Raw genomic sequence first — 18399 nt, forward strand, 5'->3', positions numbered from 1 at the left:
CCCGGGGCAAAGTCAATGCGATGCTCTCTTTAATTCATCCCGTGTCATTCATTCGTCACGTTTTAACGGAGTTATATCGTACATTTCCATATTTCATCGGTCCACTCTAAGATTGCGGGAGCTCTCTTCTGGTATCTGTTTCTTTTATTTATATTTTATATAATGTTTTAAATGTCATATTGATGTCGTATTTTTTTACGTTTACTTCAGAATCTGCTTTTTATTTTTGCGAAGACTTTTGATCTCGCATATATTTTCTTTCTGATTTTGATATTTGATATTACACTCACAAAATGATACATTTCGCGAATTATATAGCATTTGTTGTGATATTTAGCATCTCGTGTGACAATAAGCCTGCCATATAAGTCACACATGCCGCATGCGGTCGATTGTGCGTCAAGCAAATCGGCGTTAAGGCAGGGTGAAAAGTCGGTCAAGTGAATCCGAAGCGTGAAGTATTCGACAGAAAGACGCTTTCCACATGGCGGATTTGAAATAAATTTCTGTCTTCCACGGGGAGGTAGTCGGTGAACTCGCTTTGCTCGAGATATTTATCTGAGCGAAGAAGGAAGGATGAAAGACGCGGGTTCGATGGCTGCTCCGCGTGGGAGAATGGCCCCTACCGAAACGCATACGGCGCGATGAATGGCGTAACGAAATCGTAACAAAAAAACTCGGGCATGTGACAAGTCTTTGTGCGCGACGGAACCTCAGCTTGTTCTCCTCGCGCTTCTTAACATATTAGGTGTTTATCGCGTATGTTTGTTTGATATTCGTACACACAACACTTTATTGCTAGTCAAAGGTGATCTCGAGTAAGTCTTGGATGACAATGAAGGGAAGATAAGGGAAACGTATGAGAAAATTACAACGAAGAAACGAACGTGTGACGCGAGTATGTGTCATAGGTCATTATAGTTCAAATAGTGAAGAGAGATTTGCTTACGTAATCATACGCGTTTATATAATTTAATAAGCATTATCTTATTGAAAGGTACGTTATTAAAGGCGCGACGTATTAATTGACGTATTAGCACTGATAATTCTGCACGATCCACTGGCTATCGTGGATGGATGGCGCGATCGTAGAGGCGAGACTCGCGCACTGCTCTCGGAATTTAGCAGCCACCTGGTATAAATGGCCGAATGTGGTAATTATACGCAAGTCAGCCCGCCGTCCATGCGGCATTAACGTCCAAGGGCCTTGGGCTGTGGGAGGTTTCAGTAACGTGTATCGGAGAGGGCAGGAACGAGTTGCAGCCCTAATATTTTGACGTGGCCTAATGAAACAATGCGAGGCATCGTTCCGAAGGCATGAGAGAGAGAGAGAGAGAGGAATACTCGGTACGGGCTGGCCTGGCCTCGGTGCGAGCGAGACAGACGCGAGGAATGGAAGAAACCACGAAATTGTGGACGGGTCCTCCGTCTCGCCGGAATTATTGCTTGCGCGCACCAGCGGAAGCAGCTGCGCCGTAAATCTGCATTTTCGACAGGTGTTGCGTTGATTGCATTGCATCGGCGATACGAAGAAGCGTCTTTCAGGCGTCATTCGGATCCGTGGGAATTGCAAGAGTCGAGGACAATACTGGTGTTTGTTGTCAAGGTTCATGCTATATTAATTCCACGACGTTTCGCGCAAGTCGCGTATACGTCGATGGGGGAAATGCCCTTCTCGTCACTTCCGCAAGGTTCTGCTATCGGCCCGATATGTCGAATGTTTAATGGAAATTGTCATATTCTTGATATATACGCAACATTTGCATCACACTTTTAAACAAGCTTAGTTTAACTATATACATCATAAAGAGTTGCATAATTTTCCGAATAAAAAAATAAAAAAATTGGTATAGAGATACGGAGTTATATAAAAATTCTTTTTAATTTTTCTGCTTTTAATACATTACATTTGACGAGAGGCATGCAGAAATGTACGAAATGGCTGACTATCTCATCTGATTGGACTTCGATTGGCGGCCATCGAAGCGGCCGACACTCTCGAACTGGTCGATGCATCGTCCTGCAGCAGGTCTAATCACGTTCCTTTTTCTCGTGCGTTTTCTCGACGGTAAGGCAGACCAAGGGTCAGTGATTGGTCGAGACGGGAGAAGGGGCCTATGCGGCCCTAAGGCCCCCATCCGAGATCGGCCGTCCTACTACCACGGGGATACCTTTGACGGGTCGGCAATAAGAACAAGTATGAAATCAACCTCTCGACAGACAACGGACTCTATCAGATGGTAATTATGTGTATGGCTGATACAAGGAGATACGGCCCGATATGCACCTATATCCGAAATCTATACTGGGTGTCAAACTCTGAAATAGAATTCTCCGTTAATGAAATGCCAGCTCGAGTGAACGCTCAAGTACACCTCGAGCACTTGTAATAAAGGCTCGAGAGACCGAGGGCACGAAATATTCTCTGCCCGAGTTTGTTAGATGTCATGAATCTGTACGTCGACATCTTTTCGATATCATCGTGTTACATAATTTTTGAGTATAGTGTTCCGGTGGGATAATTACACGAGCAGGTGCGATAGCGTCGAGCCGTTAAATTACGTGTATACTGAAATAATCTGGCATACGCGCATCAAATTGATTAAAGAACGTACTACATTATTTTCTTAACACTGCGGTGTCATCCAGTCTTATTAAAATTTATTTCGAGAAAAATGCGTGTTACTAGATCTTTCACTGAAAGCAAAATATAATTAGCAAAATAATTCAATAAATCAAAAAATATTATAAGTATGCTTTTTAAGCAATTTGTTCGCGAGTCTTAAGGATAAGAGATTTTGTGCGATCTAAGCTAATAGATCGCTTTCGGAGCACACACCCGGTACGTAAAATACGTTCGAGACGGTACGTTAGCGACTGACATTATGAGTGACGTACGATATGGAGGAAGGCATCGGGCAGTCTATAATATATAATAAAAATGCATCCACACGCCTCGATGAGTTGATTGTCTGCTTGTCCGGATGCCAAAACGTCCGAACTCGTGCATTTCATATCGCGTTTTATGCATTTACGAAGCGCCCCGCTCCTTCGTACTCGGGTGGTCAAGAAATCGGCCCACGGCGCTCTTTCGTCGTCCCGCGTCGTCGTCGAATAATAATCATAATAATGGGAAATTCTTGCTCATCCTCGACTATTTTTGGATTTAACGGTGTTTCAGGAATAGCCTTTTTAATCGTTCTCCTTCACAGTTTTCATCAATTATTACGTAATCGGTATATGTATCTTATTTAATTGTTATTCACACGCGTGTCGGTATCTTTCAAATCAAACGCTTTATTTGCCATGTTCGTGTTTTACCGAACGTTCTAAAGTAAAAGAAGTGAGTGTTATCTCCAGATAAATTTTTTCTACAGAATCATGTGATGTACAAGAGACCATAAAATGGTAAAGCAATTCATAATTGTTATTTAACAACGCTAAATCGACGATTGACTCAACCGTTCCGCAAACGCGGACTCTGTAGTAATATATGGCACTTTGACGATCTCATAATCCTGTTCTTAAATTAGGTTAAGCAATCGGAAGCGAATATCTCAGCTGCCCCTAAGTTGACAGAACTCCTGCGTACTTCTAAAGTGGTGTCCACTACTACATGCTTGACTTTTCCCCTTTGCCCTCTTCCCTCTATCTGTCTATCTATATCTACCATTTCACGAGATGTAACATTCGCAAAGCGGGACGTCTTCTGTCAGAAGATCGCGACAGTGAGAGCGAGTAAGAGCGAGAGAGAGAGAGAGAGAGAGAGAGAGAGAGAGAGAGAGAGAGAGAGAGAGAGAGAGTGGGGTGCGAAGAAGGAGAATGGTTTGGTAGTTACGGAAGACGGGGGGGTTGAAGGGGCGGGTATTTGTGTAATATTCCGTTTGTCTTGCCTTCAGAGCATCCGCTAATGTACACAACACCGGGGCGCGGGGGAGGGTGGGAAGGGGAATGGGTTCGAAGACACTCGGCGTAGAGCGAGGATGTACCTAGGACGACGGGAAGGAGCACCGGCAGCAACTACTAGGATTGTTATTGTACAATTTGCTAAGACTAAGGCGCATCTAGTGTCGAGTGTGAGGGAAGCACCTTTGGACATCAGGCGAGGTATCACACAGAGCGCCTAGTTGGTCCTCCTTTTGCCTGCGAACCGACTTGTACCGCGCTTCGAAGATCTATTGTCTTGATCCGCGACAAGTTTAATGAAGAGCTCATAGATCAGCTTCGACGAATCGCGTCGACGCGAAAGACGATTAGACGAACGATCGGATAGCTCGCGTCGTATCGAATTGATCCGCGATAATCAGACGAATCGCTTCCGATTAGCTAGCACGCGCGTACGACCAGGGGGTCTAAAGTTTCGCTGTTGACCAAGATCAAAGCAGAGGACCAGTATTCCGCAGATCCGTGAGAGAGTGTCTGGTTAATGCCAGCACAGGCACTCCTCTTTACCGTTTGAAGCAATAACGAAGACGTTTGTTAACCGGCAATAACTTCGCCCTGATTCCTGATGATAAGATCACAGCAAAGTTCCCTGTTGCGTCCATTGCATTAGCCCGTTTGTAAGCGAGATTTGGAGCTGGTATATTCAATTCTCGACGAAATATTTCTCAACAAAATATTATAGTTACTCCAACGTCACAATTCGTCTGATTCGCTGTATTTTACATTTAATTTCAAGTTTTCGTTGTTACGAATAAACAAAGAGATTATTTGAAGTCTATGGCATTGGCATTTGAAATTTATTAAGATTTCGCTGGCTCGAAATCTCTGTTTGCAAATCAAACATGTGCTAACAAGCCGGATGTTTGCGATATATCATAAGTCCACGAATCAAAGATGCCTCGCTGCGACGGATTAACTGCGACATCTGCGTGCTTTCGGAAAACGAAGGGGTGATGGGAAAACGTTATAGCGAATGCTCCGACATCTTAACGGAATTACGCGACCGGAAGTGGCTTCCTTTAGTCACACTCACTGATCCTGTCTCATCCTCACCCACGTAAGCTTGCGGAATCGCGTGCGTTCCGCGAGCAAATCGCGACTGTGAATATGGATGTTTGTGTGCGCGAACAGTCTGTCTTCGTAGGCCGGGCAAGAGGGCGGATGGCGGTAGCAAAGTGGTTGTTCTTACACAAATAAAACAGCACTTAGTATACGAGTACTTACCTCCTTCGCCCCCCCGCCGCCCACCCGCTTCTCTCTCTTTCTCTCTCTCTCTCTCTCATATACACACATCCTCTCTCTTTCTTATGTACACTTTCTCTCTCCCTACGACAACGCCGACAATGGGAATGTGACATGTGCCCGGCCTCCTACAGCAGGTAACACCGCGATGCGAACTCGTATGCAAATTCACTTGGGTATGCACTTCAATACGAACTACGAAGACGCGAATTTCAGCAAGACTCTTTGGTTAAATCAAAGACGCGCTGTCATGATGCTACCGATTGCTCATTTCGGTCGTAGCCATATTCTAATGATACATTCAGCCATTAGTGTTAATGCTTATATATAATATTATAATCACTGCTAGTTTATTTAGTGGGCTGCTGAAAAACAAGAATCGATGTTGTCATTTTATTCCGTGACAAATATAATTTTAAAATTATTTTGAAATTGTGTGATTATGACAATGTAGTGTAAATATTACAAATGTTTAAGCAATTTTTATATTAAAGTGACCATATGAGAGAAATTATTGATATAAAAATATATAAATATACAGGAAATGTTCCTGAAATATGTATCTGAAATTATACCATTTTTCTTGGATTAATTATAAGTGGTTATATATATGTACATGTTATTGCTAAACTTGCATTAGGTATATTTCTAATTTCGTTTGTATTTTAAAAGAAATATACGTAATGCCATGTTTAATGCTAAAAAAGACAAGATTCGCGAAGAGTTTATTAGATTCATAAAAGGTCACTTTAATTTTCGAACGTAGAGAAAGATTTGGGATATAATTTCGACGGCGGTAGATCTTATTAACCCGGCGCTGAACTTTCCAATTTAAGAAATATTATTTTAGAAAATACTACAAAATTGTCAACAGACATATTTAAAAAGCAAATGAACTCGTACAATTAATCATTCCCAAAGTAATTATTCCGTCGCTCAAAAATAAACATTGCTGAATAAGTCCAGGACGAAATTGTTAATGTGCGATGATGTTTTTATCTGACATATATCTCTCGAATTTTCAAAATAAAACATTTATAACTTACTGACTAACTATAAAATTACGAATTTTTACAGATTGATAAAACACAAAGACTTTCGCACCTTAATACCCGAAATTTAAACTATCAACATTTTTTTAGATGATTAAAATCTTACCCGAAAGTGAAGATGGTCCGTACGATCTTCTTCGTCTTTAAGCAGCACAAAGGTGTAAGCGTGTTGAACTTACACCGACACTTTTCGCTTGAAGAAAGTAATAGAGAAAGGGATGACGTCATAGATCCCGCGAAATCAGTAGCTGCGTAGATCCGGCAGAAAGAGAGGACCGGGAGGGATGGATTAATATTTCAGAAAGATTCCCTGTAGTCTCCTGTGCGAGCACGCGTACCATTGAATCCGCGAAGCTGAAGGCTGCCTCTCGCCCCGGCAGAGGTGGAGGGTTTAATAAGAGCCAGTGCCGGGGTCCGTTGTAATATCCGTTTTGTATAATCGCGCTGCCGGTCCTCCTTTTATTTCTGGTAATTTTTCTCATCAGAGCACCCGGACGCCCGGTGTCCCGCGGGACGCCCTGGGCAGTAGGACGCCTCCTCCCCTCCCCCCCACATTCTCTCTTCCCGACCGTTCGTGTCCATCCGCTCCGCGTCCGTCTGACAGCGCCGGATTCAGAGAAACGTATTAATACGTAATCAGTCGCGGGAGCTACCTTTGCCGTTGCGCCGGATCGCTGCCTCGTTCTTTCGCTGCTTGTTTAGCGTGCCGTTGCTGCCGATGGTGGTGCTGCTCGTTGCTGCTGACCTCGCAGCTAATGAGAGTATAAGTGGGGGATCAACAGCTACCAGCGAGCTGCTCTATCTTTTGACATTGCTGCGGTTCACCTGGAAACAGAAAGATGTTTGCAGATGAGAATTTTATTACAGATTTGTTCCATTGTAATTTTATAAGAATCGTTTGCTGTTGGATATTTCTAGGAATTTAAGAGATCAGTAATAATAATTAATCATCGATATTAATATTGCCATGAATGTTAAAAAAATATGTTGGGAATGATAGCAATGTTAATTCTAAAATGTAGACAAGTTAAAGCTGCAAAGTCGCGAATTGCGATTAGCAATTTCACGAACGAAAACGGGAGAGAAAAGCGATAAGAATTGACATCGATATACGACAGCCTCACAAACGGCGCGGGAACGTTGAATTGACCTTGGAAACAGGAAGCGGCGTATGGTATTCACAATCCACGCGGTCCAAACCAACCAAGTCCGTTGGGTTATCCGATCGTTCCTATCACCCGGCTATCGGCCCCATTTGAATGCCGGGGTCAGATCGGGGATCCGATCGGTTGCGCTCGGGCCGCGGTCTTTCTTCGTTTCGCCGCGCATTTAAATATTAGCCTCCTACGAAAGGCCCATTGAAGCACCTCGCAGGTGCACTTCTACGGTTTTGCTTTCTTCGCGTGCGGGAAACGCACATCTGAAGGCGCGCCCTTGGAGGGATCTTGATTCCCCATTCTCAGTTGGGTGCCTCCCTCTTTGCTCTCTTGTGTCCTCTCCACTTCGATGAAACCTTTTGGACAATGCAATGTGCGCGATCGACCTATCAAAGGGTGCATGGGAATATTGTAGGCTTACGTAAGAACCTTGAGCCCTGCACGCGCACATCTTGGAGGGATCGCGGACGAAGATCGTTGGCGAGAATCGATTCGTCGTCCAGCTGCGTTGGTTTAGCTCTTTCAAGCGAGTAATATGTGTTTGCGCAGAGATGGGCCCCCGTAATAAATAGATTTTGTCCTTGAGAGATTTGCGTTTTCCTTTTATTCTAAATACGGCTATTGACTTTGATGATCTAACGGCCGATTTATTCGATCATCCTTTTCATTTTATTGACTCTTCTTTTAGCAGATATGTTGTTGACGAATGTAATTACGGATTCAGTTTTTTAAATTATTAGATTGTTAATTACAAGAAAACTAATAATCACTGATATGATGTAATTTATTACTATTATGCGTACGTACGCGGACCGATCATGTTAAAACTGAGATTACTAATGTCACGTATATGTGTTAAGAACGCGTTAATCTTCGTGAGTTAATCTACTAGAAATTAACAGCGATATCTGCGAAATCTCTATTTAGGAAAGTGATGCACAGATGATTTTAAATCTTCTAGATTGACGTGCCACATCACGACGGAGCCGGCGGGCCTCGTTTCGATTGCTCTCCTTTTCTTTTTGCACGCACATATTAATATTAATAGCTTGCCATTTTTTAGATGAAGCGAAGCTCGCGAATGAACTTTTGATTCGATTCTGCCTCAGGGAATGTACGAAGACGATCTTCCTTGTCGTAATAACGTCGCCGCTCGGTATTTCGATAAGCATGTGTATGTATGTTTTACGTATATATGTATCTATACACATTTTTATATATACATGTGTGTGTGTGTGTGTGTGTGTGTGTGTGTGTGTGTGTGTGTGTGTGTGTAGGTGTGGTGTGAAGGTATGGATGTGTGCGCGCGAGCTCGGTTATCGTCTTCTTTTCCTTCCTTCTCTTTTCTACGCTTTGCATGACGCTCATTGGCAGGTTTGTAATTATTCTCGAGCGTACAAATTGTGCAGCGAGCAGACGATTGTGTACATCGGTAAACGTAGTCAAAGAGCATAATAGCGTAAACGCGGAGAATAAACACGAATGTTTCGTAATATAATGTGTAATTATCAATCCCGGGCAAAGTAATTTGCATTAAGCAAGAAACATAATTATGTTTAGCTAATGATGGCATAATAACGTAGCTCTGGTAAAATTACGAAGCAATGAGTTTCGTGCTTCGATAAACCTTTGTCGCATTATTGGTTATATGAGTTTTTAATTAATCCGTGTAATCGTGAAATGTCATCAGTGCAGTAATTAATGAGCATAGGTAGCTTTGCAATTTCCCAGTGGCCATTGTGCTATATTTATACCCAATAGTCATATTAGTCATCTATATTGCGCTTTTGCTGCGTTTCGGCGATTAATTGACTTCAATTAGACGAAAGGATATTTTGTTTTACGAACTGTCTGTTAAGAACTGTCAATAAATTTCTTGAGTAAGACATTACGTACAATTTTTGGAATTAAAAAAAGCAAGAGTTTATCTGAACATAATTTACGTAAAACAAATGATTTATTAGGCAACTATAATCATCGTTTATTTATTTATGTGTAATGCATTTTTTAAAATAATTGTAATGAAAGAATAAATAGGCACCTGACTATAATAAATGCCAATATAAATTAAAATTATTTAAATATTTAAATACTATTAAAAATTATAATATTGTTAAAATTATTTAAATATTATTATTAAATATTATTAAATAGTACTAAATATTAAAATTATTTAAATTATTTATATATATATATATATATATTTTTATATATAAATGTTTGTTTAAGTTTCCAGTTTTAATGCTTACAAATATTTCATTCAACTGTGATTAGTTTTTGTCAATTGTAGAATTAACTTTTATGTGTATAATGTTACGAAGTTGTAGATAATAAATAAATTTTAGTCACACACACACACACATGATTCACACGATATATGTATATATATTTTTTAATGAGATTTACACAAAACTTTTTGTTGCAAATTGTCGTAGTTCACGCGTCAGTCTTTTATGTTTCATCTTGTGTATCATCTTAGCAAGTTTCTTTCGTAGGAAACATAATAATCTGCTAACGCCAACCTGCTTGTATCCTATACGGCGACGAAGAAGGTTTCGCGTGTCCTCCGTTCTCGCGTCTGATATCCTGCGATATTGAAACGACCGTTCGCAAACTTTGATCAGCTTTTAATCCACTTGGGTGCCGTTAAGCGAAGATTTTGCGAAGATTCCATCGTGCTCCTTCGAAACCTGCCGTCGTTCATCATTCGAAGAACTTTCCCAAAATTGACGCGCCCAGCAGGCGAGATAAAAAGACGAACTCGGGAGGAAAGGCGAGCGCAGAGAGGAAAGAGATGGAACGATGCGCGCAATGTCTTGATATCGCAGGCTCTCTAAACGATTACATGTAACGAGATTTATCGAGGGCAGAGTTTAGAAAGGACATAACTTTCGCAGAGCGTGTAACTGAAGTGAAATAAACATGTTCGTACAGATAAAGCAAATAACCATTAAAAATAAATTCGAAAAAGTACAATAAACATACATTTATAAAATATCATTATTATTCGCCGATATTGGCGAGTTTGATAGAAATATTCTATTCACCAAAACGGATAGAATAATAGATGATTAGTGAATAGATCATTGCGCAGATTATAAATATTATTGTTAACTTATTCGATTTCTCTATATGCAATTAACATCTTAACGCTTGATTTTGCGGTGTCTAATTAGCTTCCTCCTTCGCTCGGGGGAACTCAGCCTAACGCGATGAGTCTGCATATAGGAGCAATCCGCGCGCAGGTACGACGCGACGAGTCGCGCGCATTTTTCTTATAATCCCCCCGCGCTTGCCGATAACATGACTTAAAAGTAATTTGTCTCGGATTATTTGTGCCGCACTCGACACTGCGCGGCATGCGTTCGGTCTCACTCTCTTTATGAGACGCGGTGTCACCACCTGGATTTCAAAGTCGTCGCACGGATGGCGCGCGGATGTGAACGTTGGCAGCGCACTCAAGAATGGGGAAAGGGGCGGCAAATAAGCGAGAGAGAAAGAAAAAGGAGGAGGCAGGAGGAGAGAGATAAAGAGACGGCAGACGGCAGGGGGGAGGGAGTCCAACAAGTTCTTATCGGTGATTATGGATACGTCAAAAGCGAGTCGAGTGTTTAACGAGGACCATCCACCGACGGCGAGTCACCGTCGCTAATGATCGTCAGCCATTTTCTTTCATCCCGGGTGACACGTCGAAACTCGGTGTGGTCCGGCGTCGCCTCCCCTCGAGAGAAGCTCCCAGCGATCTCCGCTGCTGCAAAAAGGCGGTATCTCGATTTTATTTTGGAATGCCCGCGCGCGGGCCCACCCACGGTTTCTCACGTGCTGCAATTACTGCCTCTTGTAAAACAGCAATAAGAGCGCAATTATATATGGACTCGTAACGGACGGAATTGGGGAAACTGCGCAAACCTCTTCAGTGTATTACAGGACGAAGAGATATATATTATGTGTTTTAACAAAAATGATTTTAATATATACTAATTGCACGTGTTTATACATACCTATACATTACATCTGAGTTTGATAACAACAAAGAAAAAAGAGCTTAATAAGATAGTTTTCATGATATATAGTTTATTTCCTTACACGCAGATTCACAGAGAGTTACACAATAAAAATTTACATCTATGCTACATCCAAATCCAAGTTTCGTGTTTTCTAGAGTTTTCCCGGACTTAGCAAACGTCGCGCTGACGATCTCGTTCCAAGACGCCACTATTTCATCGTAAACAGTGCGCCACGGGATTTTCGCCGGGGGTTACAACTTCATTGTCCGCGGAAGTGCGACGCCAAGTGCTGCGAAAGGCCATTGACATTTTTTTCGTCGAGCAAATCTCGCCTTACGTCTCCGACGACATAGTGGCTTACCGGTGCGCGCGGTGTTTCCACCTTTGCGATTCCCGGCGCCGAACGAACGAACGTACGAACGTACGAACGAACGAACGAACGAACGAGTGAGCGAATGAACGAATGCCAGGAGGATCGTAATCGCTCACGCGAAATCGTTAACTCTTACATAAAAGGTCGTCGGCGGAGGCAACACGGGAGAGGCTTCCCGTTGCACGCGCAACTGCATTTCAGTCAACGGTAGCCGGCGAGCGCTCATTGTGCGACATTTTTAATTTCCAAGCGGATGCACCTTGAGCAACCACCCCCTCACCCTCGGCTCACGTTGCGTTGTGCGCGCCGACTTCGGAGTTGTGTCACGAGTGATAAATTCTCGTCGCGCGATGCGTACATACGTACGGGTTTCCAGCTCTAAACTATGATCCTTGAAAAGCGGAGTAGAAGAGAATAAACCGTTGCACAGGCCGATCCAGGTATTTTCCGAGCAAGATCGATTATGAAATTATATTTTAACAAATGTCGCGATTGAATGGACTTACCGTATGATTAACGGGAAGGAAGGCGAGTATTTGTGTATCTTAGGTTGTGTTATCTTGAACGTCTCGACCAACTCAGATCATATCTGCCGAGTGACTTGTGACTTCGAGCCTGTTGAATCCCTCGTTTGGACTAAACACTGTAATTTTCGATGGCGCCGATGTGATGCCCGCGTAAACACGTTGGGATGGTTAAAACTTCGGGCTCTACAAACGGTAATTTTAAGTAGCTGAACAAGCAGAAGCTCGCGCTGAAGAATGCTGAAACAATTTTATACGCTAATTTTTACTTCTTGATTAACGTTACTCACGGAAATATGACATTTCCTCGTGAATATTATATACCTTTTATTTTGTGAAATCTGGAGGTGGTGAATGAATAAAAGATCTTCGAATAATAGATTTTATAATAAGATCGTAAAAGAGGGAGATTTTATCCTCGCAAGAAATGAAACCCTCTTCGGGGATAAAGACTTGCATTGTTCTATATACATTATTTTTGGCTTTCGTAATCTATAAACGAATGAAGTTTCGAAGGTAAGCTCTTCCCACCCTCTTTTCAGAGTCCCGTTCGATTTTCACAGTTCGCGGAGCATCACATAGACGACAAACAATACTCGATCGAAGGCTGCCGAGCACCGCCGGGTGGCGAGAGGAAGGGAAGGAGGACCAGGCCGTATTTCACGGGGATTTGAGCCGAAGACATTTTCACTCGATAAATAGATGATAGGCCCGGCAGCGTGTTATACAGGACGGCCGATCCTTATTATAAACTCTAACTAGCTCGAGCCTCCTGCCGCCCGTGCGCTCCGCCATGGGGGTAACGACGATACTTGATGGGATTCCTAGCCGATGGTGCAGACAATCCTATCTCGAATCCCTCCGCTCTTGAAATCACTCGCGTCGTCTTCGAGCATCGGCGTTCGTTGCGCGCCGTCCTGACGTTAAGACGCGATCTCGCTCCCCCATAATGGCGGCGATCGTCGTTTTATATTAATACTCTTTTTAACATTCGACACGCCGTTGAGCGGGAGCCCCGCCGAGGCGATTAACGTAAACGAGTTCGCGCCAAGAGCGTGGCCGTTGTGCGTCTGATACTTATCGGCGAGCGCCAGAATAAGCGACTTCGAATTATTGCTTACGTGACGTGTGATTTAGACGGAGAAAGTTGTAATTCGCAGTTGTCCGTCTACGTGACGAGAGTAATTATAATTCTCTTAATACGTAGATACTATTTTTGAATTTTAACAGTAAGAGATTTGAGGAAGAAAAGAGGTGAGATATTTTTTCCTAGGATAATTGTAATGAACTGACGCATGACATAAGTGATATAACAGCTGACAAATCGGATTAAAATCGCATTCGTTGTACTTTTGAAGTAATCGTGAGTTGTAAAGTCGATCGCTCCATGTGCAGTTGAAGAAACCGACTCCGCCTTTGATCGGCCCAACACGCTCGTCGTCGTAGTCGAATAACTATTTATTCGGGTGACACGTCGTTTCCTTCGTCGTTGTCCCGTGACAACAACGCGTTGTTCGTTGGTTCTACTTCCCCTTCGTCAGAGACTGGGCAAGTAGTGTGCGTACGTATGGAACACCGTACGATACGAAGACGATAGTCCCACCGGCGAATATCTGCAGGAAGTTAAACAAAAAGGAATTCCCGGGGGCCCCTGAATATTCTGAATCGATTAAATAATCGAAGCCTGCCATCTAGTTCCTCTACTGCCTTATATACATAATATAAAGGGTGCCTCACAGAAAACGACACGTTCTTAACTGCATATCTGATCTTTATTGTAGTACTTTTATGCTATAACAATTATATACCTGAAGGAAAACAGATACTTTTGATACTTAAATATTATGTTAGAAAGTTTGATATGTTCGCGTGAAAATATATTTATAATTTTTTACATATTGAAGTGATTAAAAATATCTAGCTTATTATCTCACATTTACATAGTAAGCTGCTTTGCTGCAACAAAAATTTAAATATTATTTGCGCAATTAATAATTTCGCATAATTTGTGCCTTGAGTGCGAGTGGAAACAAGATAATTAAACTAGCACGTTTTTAAGAGACACCCCGTGTATAAGTGTACACCTATACTCCTACCGGGTGACGCGCCTCGGCGGAACCATTCACTAGGCTCCTTCTTTTCATATTCAAATGATACCATTGACGCTTCAATGAATAATACTCAATGATAAATTTGTGGGCGTATTCAGGATGGACCGCGGCGAGACCTTGAAATCCAACCGCGCCAAACGTGCACGCATTTGAATACGCAACCGAAAGAGTAAGAGAGAAAGAAAGAGACTTTAAGGAAAGAGAGAGAAAGAGAGAGAGAGAGAGATGAATGCAAGGAAAGGAAGAGAAAGAGAGAAGGGAGCCGAGGAAAAGGTGTGCATGCATATACAATCGTCACTCGTCTTTCTGTATGACTGAACTAGGCCGTCGAACCTTGATGTAATATTCCTATTTCAGTCTCTTCCTATTTCTATATCTGTGTGTGATGCTCTTCTCATTTAATGACGGGCGGGTGATCGCCTTTCATATCGTTTCGTCATTTCTCGAGAAAGATTCGATTTCGATCTCAAAGAAATAAGATTGAATTTCTGCATCGCGTTTCTGTCTCACTTTTATTTTGAGACACTGTAATTTGCAATGTAAAAACTGCCATCTTGACACTAATAACTATAAAAAGCTTTACACATAAAACGGTATTTAAATCGTACACGACACATATGAAATATACAAGGACATTTTCTTGGTGATTAAATGCAAAGTCTGTGATAATTACAGAGAGATAAATAGGATTAAGACTGTTGCTTTTATTTTTCATTACAATACACTTATTAATATTGTAATTACGAACTCTTTCGCGTACTTATAACTATAATTGGAAGCGACTTGGGGAGAAAGAATTGCACGTTATTGAGGCAACAAGCGAAGTGTAAAAAAGGAAGTGCTAATTCCAGTTGATTAGCATTGAGAGAGTTACCGATTTTTTACAACTTTATACGAAGTACGACGTCTGAATGCTTCGCTGGCTTTATGGCGACCATTATGCAAAAATACCGGCTTAGGCTCATTACTTTCCATCACGGGCTATTTCCATCTAATGAACTAATAATTCGTTCCTGCGGAAATCATTATCGGTTGGCGGCATTGGGATCGACACTCTTTGTATCCGCTTCGTTAGATATCGTAGCTTAAAGTAACTACAGAAATATATCCACTATTATTCTGCAAATTTAATTAGTACAATAAACGAGATTTTTCTTGTGCTAGTTTCTTTTCACGTATTTAATATTTTCTTATGTTAAAATAGATTTATATGATTACAAAATGTATAATTTCTATTTGAGTAAAAAAAACTCTCTCTCTTTCTTTCTCTCTCTCTTTCGCGACTCTTTGTACTGAAAATACTATTGATTGTGAGCCAAACATAGATAGCAAAAGATAATTGGCCTTTCAGAGCTTTTCCGAGAAGAATAACAAGTTTAACGAGCTGAGACATTTGTACCTCATCGGCGCAATTATCTCATCCTTGCTGGAAGAAAAATCGAGTTAATTATCCGAAAGTATAATAGCCGCGCAGTAGAAGGAGCGCGAAACGATAAATTAACGAAGGCAATATTTCTGTCTTGGTTCCTTTTCCGTAAATCTTTTTCTTCTCTCCTCGAGAATGACGATTAGAGACGCGTTCAGCATAACGTTTTTTCCCCGCGCCCCTAGAGCACACGAGATAAATTTGTAATTTTACGCCGGTGCTTGTTTTCGCCATCCAAAGCGGGGGTGACGAAGTGCAATTTCGAAACTCTAAACCTCAATAAGGCGCGCCGTGATTCAGCTCGGAAAGTGAGAATTACCGCGTCGCAGCGGCGGTCGATAGTAACTAATTGTTATTATAAACTTACAGTATAGGTTTAATCATAATAGCTTCGGGCTAATTGGATAGATAATTAAGGGTAAAGGTAATTACGGGCGTATACACCGCGTACACCGAGCTATATCCGTGCTATACGCTGCTTAATAGTCGATATGGCTTTAGGCTACGGTGCCGTTTATGAGCTACGCGATCTGCCAAAGGCTGTCCACCGAAAATTCATCTCGAAGCTTCTGTCATTGAAACGATTACTTGTATCTCGGTCACGCAGCATCATTATGATCGAAAATGCACAACCTATATCTGCAAGTCGAGCTTCACTCGTATACTCTCGCGTTCTTTCGTGATACGTGCCTAAAAGTGTATCCTAAATATTTTCTAAGAAATTTTCATTTGAAATATCACGCTCTGTAATGGTTTAATAATTCCGATATACGTAACATATGCCGTCGTAAGAATATTCGAAGATCAAGATAATTTATCGGAAAATCGCATTATTCGCCTCTGGCTGAATAACGTCTCCACAAGTCCACAGCGTACGTATAGGTATGCCTTCAGTTTACAACATCGAAATGTGTACCAGAGGTTTCGTCAAATTACCAATTAACGTAAACGCCAACAACAATAGCTCTGAGCTGTATTTCCGACGAAATGATGCAACGTGATGACCGCGAGCTTTAGTAGATGCAATCCGCGTACGGTCAATGCACAAACAAGATATCAAACAGAGCGGATCTTTCTTATCGTGCGAGGGTTCTGTGCGTGTTTCTCGTTTAGTTTGAGTACTGAATATTTTAAACATGAACTGTGTGTGCGTGCTATTTCAATTGAAAAGCTGGAAGTTATTCTGATTTATGCGTGATATCGAACATGTAATAATATATTTTTAATTCTATTTAAATTTTTTTTATAGAAGATAGAAAAAAATCTGATTAGTGCGTTAGAATTTGTTAAATATTATTTTTTTATGATATTTAAATCTGCGAACCGCGCGTATTTGCGATTCGCATAACGAGTCGTGAGCATGATTTTCTCTTACTTATAGCCAATAGCACTACAGTCAATCGCGACGGGAAATGACAAACGAATCACCGATGCGAATCGCCATGGTGATGAATAAAGAACAGTAGCTCGACAGAGGCTGGTTGCTTCGTTGTACGACGAGGAATAAGAGAAGGGAAGAGAAGCGCAGTCGGGGCTTGGTCGAAAAGAGAGAGAAAGAGAGAGAGTGCGTTGGAGCACGCGGATCCACTAGACAGGGCCGGGGGATAGACGGATCCTCCTGATTATTATTTGTATTTTGCAGGGTTGGAGTGCTCGAGTGCGGCCGACGCGCCGTTACAATGCACCGCATGGCAGATAATGACGAGAGCGCGGGAAATACCAACGAATATGCTACGAAGTGACACCTCTCAATGACACTCATTCACCGCCGTACTCGTGGCGCGCTTAGTAGACGGGGGTGGGTGGGTGGGCTCGGTTGTAGGCCTGGTCCTGTCAGGGAAAGCACGAGAGCACGCCGCGCTGCCACTTCTGCAATAATGGCGAGCGATGAAGCCCTTGTTTTTAATGAGAAATAACGGTCGGCTCTCTATCATTATTGCTGCGTGTCTCTTCTGCCTGCTTCTTACGCATCCTACTTTCCTCGTCTTATTCCTTCTCGCGCGCAATCGTGAACGACAGCGATCGTCAACATTATCGTTTCTGAGAAGAAACTTGCTATCTTAGAAGAGTTTACGAGCTCGATATTTTTTCTGCGATGGTATTACGTTTTTAAGACGTATACATTTTTCGTAATTACAATACTAACATAGGCCTGTCATGCTTTATTATTACTAATTGTTATCATTACTAATTTTTATCATAGTACAGTTTATGAACAAAGCAGTTGAATGCGAGTCGGAAAACTTTGTCAATTGCGAACGGACTCGCGAGCGAAATGCCGATAAGCAGCCGCGAATAAAAATGCCCCAACGGCGTGTATATACCTGCGGTCGCCGGCTGCACATTACTCACCGCTAAATGACTAGTCGCGAAACGCCGCGCCGGCCGCGCGCGAAACGCCTATAGCAATTACATTACGCGGCCAGTTTGCATTTCGCATCAGCGGCACTCCGGTCGCTTTGGCGAAATTCTCGTGACCGGCAAAATTCTCCTCTTTCGTACGAGCGTATTCGTACCGTACGTATAAAACGGATGCTTAACGAATTCGTCGCTCAGAATCGA

The 18399-nt window shown here is 42.1% G+C and overlaps 1 protein-coding gene and 1 long non-coding RNA gene across 5 annotated transcripts in view; one reads left to right on the forward strand and one right to left on the reverse strand.

Moving 5' to 3' along the window:
- LOC143907175 (uncharacterized) overlaps window positions 1-18399 on the forward strand; it is a 568709-nt gene that overhangs the window by 137791 nt on the left and 412519 nt on the right. The gene's annotated exons all lie outside the window — the stretch shown is intronic.
- The window catches only part of LOC143907183 (uncharacterized), a 124502-nt gene continuing 111981 nt past the window's right edge, over window positions 5879-18399 (reverse strand). Inside the window, exon 4 of the long non-coding RNA XR_013259761.1 lies at window positions 5879-7064. This is a non-coding gene — a long non-coding RNA (uncharacterized LOC143907183). The remainder of the gene's footprint in view (window positions 7065-18399) is intronic.

Source organism: Temnothorax americanus, unplaced genomic scaffold (assembly GCF_048541705.1).
Source record: "Temnothorax americanus isolate GAGA-0224 unplaced genomic scaffold, ASM4854170v1 Scaffold8, whole genome shotgun sequence".
In the NCBI taxonomy this organism is placed as follows: domain Eukaryota; kingdom Metazoa; phylum Arthropoda; class Insecta; order Hymenoptera; family Formicidae; genus Temnothorax; species Temnothorax americanus.